Source organism: Gadus chalcogrammus, chromosome 1 (genome assembly GCF_026213295.1).
Source record: "Gadus chalcogrammus isolate NIFS_2021 chromosome 1, NIFS_Gcha_1.0, whole genome shotgun sequence".
NCBI classification, from domain to species: domain Eukaryota; kingdom Metazoa; phylum Chordata; class Actinopteri; order Gadiformes; family Gadidae; genus Gadus; species Gadus chalcogrammus.
The window spans coordinates 9,449,883-9,455,882 of NC_079412.1; the positions used below are offsets into that span (position 1 = coordinate 9,449,883).

A 6,000-nucleotide genomic window follows, 5' to 3' on the forward strand; every position below is an offset into this window, starting at 1 on the left:
AAGCACAGAGAAGGAGCCCTCGAGGCTGGGTGGGCTCTAAGGTGCTTGCTACCGCTGATAGGCTGTGGGATTGGCCTTCGCAGCGGAAGCCGCTGCTAAAGTAAATATTAGTACTAATTAGAAGTTTAATTAAGTTAGTTTTGTTGGCGACTGTACCGTCGTCTGCATCGAAGGACGTTATTATAAAAAACAGTTGAACAATGGACGCTGTTCGCATTGTCTGTTAACTTCACTAGCTCAGCGCTCAATAACCCTTACTACAGTCCATTTACTTTAATAACCCAAGCAGCCATTGTTGCTTGTAACGTACAACCAATCAGATTATTGCATTCTGGATGTGAGCTTGGGCCTGGCCAATCCAGTACTGCCTTGCAGCCAAATGAAATCCTCCTAGCCAATGAGAATTCTGCTTTTGCTCAAAGGCTTGCGAGGCAGCAGCTTTAGGAAGTACAGTGAATTGGAGAGTTGCCAGTGCAGAGTCACCAAAGCATGCAAGGTAAACAACTCTTCTTCCCTCTTTGTCTCTGATCATGAGCCATGACATTTTGCCTGTTTTAGTCCTTCCTTTTTCAAAGAGAGAGAGAGAGAGAGAGAGAGAGAGAGAGAGAGAGAGAGAGAGAGAGAGAGAGAGAGAGAGAGAGAGAGAGAGAGAGAGAGAGAGAGAGAGAGGTAGGGCAGAGATAGGGCTACAAGCCATGTACTGGTACAAGTCCAGCCCAGAAATGACTGCGTCACCAGCCTCTGTCTCTCCTAACTACGCAGAAACAAATGTGTCCTGGGAAGGGCTTCAGCCAGTCCCGGTGGCCCTGTGAGACATGAAAAACAATCAACCTTAAAAAAAAAAAAAACCTTATGACACAAGTATCACGAGCCACACACTCAGAATACGTATGTTTCCAAATCAAATACTGGCAAGCTGGGTGTAGAATAAATGTACAAATGTGTGTTTCTCTGCACTCTCTTGGCTGCCCTTGAACTCAATCAAGAATGAACCACAGGTAAAACAGCATTATATAAATGTCCGTATAATTGTTGCGTAGCAACATGTCCAAATCCTCCAGGCTTAATGTCAAAGAAAAAAAGGCGTCATTTGCTACAATACCGTGATGTTTACCTCTACCTCGCACCTATTTATACTCCGATATCACATAAAGACCAGCATACACCTTTCATAATATCCCTTCAATCAGAGCGCATAGTGCACTAGACTGCAATTGATTTAAAATATAGCTTTTGCGTCAAATACATCGATTGTGGCAAAACAGCATCACTCGGTTACCTCTATGATTCCCTGCAAAACATTCCTGAATTTGCTTCGCCTCGACAACAAGAACCCTCCAGAATGTTCTGATGTTAACCCCTCTGCTGCACTTGTGCCCATCCTCGATATGCACCTAGCTAGCACATCTAAACAACACTCTTCTACTGCATCCATGTGAAACTCCTGAATCCAGCTCACAGGCAGAGCAGAGGCAGCACACACACACACACACACACACACACACACACACACACACACACACACACACACACACACACACACACACACACACACACACACACAATAGCGACAGGCAAAGAGAGCAAAACTACCGACAAGGAGGATGAAGAGGAGGAGGATGTCGGAAAAAGCGTTGCGTCCACTCTCAGGTGGAGGAGCTCGATGACTCCGAGCTTCTGTAATGTTAGCTTCTGTTTACCCCCCGACGTGAAAAAGTGACGTAGCAACTAATCCACAATCTTTCTCCCTCTCTGTTTCTCTCTCACTCCCTGACCTGCTCTCCCTTCACTCGCTCTATCTCCTGCCTGCCTCCCTCTCTCTTTCCTCCCCTTGCCTTTGAAAAACAGGCACACTCGATGTTCATCTTGTTGTAACAACCATGTTGCTGCTCTTAGAATGCTGCTCCAAACCGATACCCATGTAAACACCACTCATTCTGATCACACATAGCTCACCAACAGCCCGGCGCCAAGTCACACACACACACACACACACACACACACACACACACACACACACACACACACACACACACACACAAACACACAGTTGGGCATGCGCATGCATTATCAACCTATTCCTCTTCCCAAGTGTGACGCAGCATTTAATTTTCAGATCTTTGTGCTGACATAAACACGACTTCAACCAGTTCTGGTATCCCACTTGCTAGCTGCCAAACAGGCAGACTGAGCGCATGCAGAGCTCAAGTTAACGGGAACCTGCTACCATGGCTTCCTTTTCTCTGCTCTGTGACGCGGCCGTGTCCCCATTTCCCCCCTCACGCTCCTTCTAATTGGGTCTCTCTCTCTCCTCTCTCTCCCTCTCTCTGCTGTCCTTCTTTCCTCCAACTCGAGCGAGACACACACACATACACCCTGGATCCTCTGTCTGCGACTCTCCCAGCTGTCTGTGTCTCTGCGATCACCTCTCAATCCTCTGGTTTTAAAGGCACATGACCGTTTGTATAACATCCAAGACATATCGGCATTCAGATTTACACCATCAAAGGGCTCTTTTGTAAGGTATCTTCAAGGAAGCACTATTTTTGTCTCAAAAACATAACCGTGGTGTAATTTCCCTGCAGATTATGTGTAATGCCGGAGTAGATACGAATGCAGCTCGTATGAAATGGCAGACTTTAACCATGTGACCCTGGAGAATACCCATTTTTGTACTTCCTGTTCTGGTTGCCCTGCCTAAAGTACACAAACACAGCACTGTTCCAGCCTGCGTTCCTAATAATTAACTAACCATTTTTTCTGTATACATTTGTTGAAGGTACAGGACGATTTTAGGCTTAACATTATTCACTATGAAATATGACAGAATTGTGCTTATTTTGTTGACTGTGAGACACAAACTTTTCCCTATTTTAGCATTTTCTGTTCATTTCTATCCATATGGAGGCTAAGGCAAACCCACCCCATATTTTTTGTTTATATTTAGGGCATTCACAAGACGCTTTTGTCCAAAGCAACTTACAAGGTTAGGTGTCTTGCTCAGGGATACCTCAACAATCAGCTAGGAGGAACCGGGGGTCGAACTAGCTCTACCTCCTGAGCTTCCCCCATGTGTCACGTCTGGATATTAGAAAGCTGAAAGGGAATTATCGTTGCTTATTAAAAAAAGTTTTGATATGATCTGAATTTCCATGAAATGTTCCTGGCAGGGTTTGTCGAATTTGAATGTCATCAAGAAATATATAATATATATAATATAATATATATAAAAGCTCATGGGTATTTATAGAAGTCTACTATAATCTCTGTTTGCCTGTTTCATTGTGGTCTATAAACAGTTGTACCCATGACATAAACAACAAGATAATTATTGATGTGGAATTTTGCTGCCTCTGTGACTCAGCATATTGTTTCCTGTTATTCATAATTTCCACATTGACTGCGCCCTCTGCTAGCAAAGGCCTAGATTCTTCAGATTACATGAAATTAAATGTTTGAGCATTCAATGTTATTGTTTGTTGGGGATTGAAATGTATTCCAAGGCTATGATTTAGCACCAGAAATTCATTATTCTATTCAGCTGGATAAATAGTTGGCTGTCTTAGGGTTGTGTAATACTTACGTTTGTCTCATGCATTTCCTGGCTGGTGCAGAGAAACTTACCTTCCACTGCCACTGGGATCATCTTCTTTGGATCTTTTATGAAAAAAAAGAATCAACGATTAAAGGCCAAAAAACATTTTAACTTACTTTCAAAAGACTGATTTATGTGTATTGGATTTTTTAGCCTTTTGTCAGATTTGATTTGAAACAAACAGGAACCCATCATTCAGATCAGCTGTTTATAGTAACTTTGGCGAAACAACATTGTACGTAAATACATGCCAAATCAATGGGTTTGACGTACAGATAGGTAGGGCTTGTGATTTTTCTAAATCATAACAAAAAAAACGTCAAAACATGAAAAATGGCACCACCACGAGGTCAACACAAGTAATGCTTTGGATGGTTTGTTTACATCAGTAATAAGAAGTGCGTATCCCATAGAAACGTCTGGAAGGATGGAAATACTTAGAAAAAGTACACTATGGGCATAGACTACGCACCTTAATTTACAGAAAATGTATCACAACTATTAAAACTACAGGCCTACTTTGCTTATTTATGTGGATTTTATTTCAACGCGCAGCCAACAACAATCAGTTATAGGCTACATCACATCACGTTTATATTTTAACTTTGGGCCAATGTAATTGCATAACAATTAGGCTACTTGGACTTATAGGCCCAACACAACTGAACATTGAACAAATTGTCAATATGCTTTTTGTTCTACAGTAATGTTACAACTAACATTAAAAGGTGAATAACACCAGTAGACCTATGATTTAATAATATATATTTTTCATTATTGTTATTATTATTATTATTATTAATAATAATAATAATAATAATAATAATAATTAATAATATAATAATAAATAGATGTTATGGATAAAGAGATCGTCCCTGACAATGAAAGGTAATATTTAACTGAAGCATTTATATTACATATACACTACTGGATCATAATGCAGTGTGCGCGTGTTCTAAATGAAAAGGTAAATAGAAGTGCGCAACATCCTCCAACATCTTCTATTATGACGCACATCACAGCTTTCCATTATTTTAATTGGTTCACTATTAAACTATTAATCGGACATGCTTGACCTACAAGCAACCATAGGATGGTAATAATTAACATGCATAGATCTAGAACGGTTAGCTAGACATTAACACCGATTCTTATTAAAGAAGGCGTTTAAAGTGGATTTATTTGATACTTACCGTTAATGAGGGACGATGCACTTTACCAATAGAAACAACACCGTTGGGAAATGAAGGCGTTAACAATTGCTGCAGCTGTCTTTCTCAACTATACAATAAGCACTTTCAATGAACTGTCATATCAGTGAAACGATTTAGACCCACCGCTTGTTCTGCCGTTCCTTTACCTGCTAATCCATCGACATTTTCGCAGGAGCAGGAAAGCTTAAAATCCCGCCTTCTTCACACACCCCCGTTTCTTTATTGGCCACTGCGCTCAGAGAGGGTCAGGTATTGTAACGTTATCCCGGTCCACCGCGACGCAATATCCGGTCTTGTACTTTCGAATGAACTGTAGTGTACGCCGCTAAAAAGTCCCGAAAGAGGGCACAGGAACATAAAAAGAATAACAACAACAAAGACAGTGAGAATCAATATGTAGTTTTTTACGAACATATTGATAAAGCAATACCCGAAACATGTAACGGAAACTGATATCTCTAGATCGGAAGTCCCGTCGGCGCTCTCTACACTGCGAAACCCGTGTACCTGAAAGTACATTTTTGAGCATCCCGTCCCATGCGTTCAGAGCTGATTTGGGGTCAGGCGATCGTGGTCACCTGATGGCTTTGCAGAAGATGCAGAAATAAGCTATAGATTTTATGATCCATTTGAAGAAACCGTTTTTTATGGTCTGTATACACAAAAACGGACCTAATGATTCATATCCGCGAGCAAATTTCTACTATTCACTTAAGCAAAGTGATGCCTTAGGGCCTAGGCCCTATGTTCACCAGGGATTGTTATAACCGGCAGAGGTTGACTGTGCAAAACAATTTGAGGGTTTTTCAAATACACCAAAGCTTAACCTGGGTCGAAAACATTTGCAGGACTAAGGTGGGTCGAAAAGGCTGAAGACCGCTTGTTTAGGACCTGGGTTGTGTTTATGCGAATGCAGATCAACGTCATTACCGAGATGGCACAGTAGGGGGCGCTCTAAGACAATAACAACAGTAGACCTGCTTTTGGGCCTTCAATATCCATACTCACAGGATTCTTAGGTTGCTAATGCAAATGTTCAATCAGGAAGACAACATTCCCCTTCTGTTTACCCTCGATCTATCTGGGATTTAAATTCCCACGCTGTCATCGCAAGCCCCTCCCCTTCATATCTCAACCAATCAGGTCCTCATCCAATTACCAGGAGTGCGAATGCGCTCCAACGCGGATTGT

General features: G+C 41.7%; 1 long non-coding RNA gene across 6 annotated transcripts in view; it reads right to left on the bottom strand.

Moving 5' to 3' along the window:
• The window catches only part of LOC130380583 (uncharacterized), a 9,726-nt gene extending 4,683 nt beyond the window's left edge, over window positions 1–5,043 (bottom strand). The window contains exons 1-3 of one of the 6 annotated variants that reach the window (XR_008895310.1): window positions 4,789–5,035; window positions 3,584–3,657; window positions 2,984–3,096 (exon numbers count right to left, since the gene is read on the bottom strand). This is a non-coding gene — a long non-coding RNA (uncharacterized LOC130380583). The other 5 variants (XR_008895307.1, XR_008895308.1, XR_008895306.1 and 2 more) reach the window with 5 other exon arrangements.
• Between the last annotated feature and the right edge of the window lie 957 nt (window positions 5,044–6,000).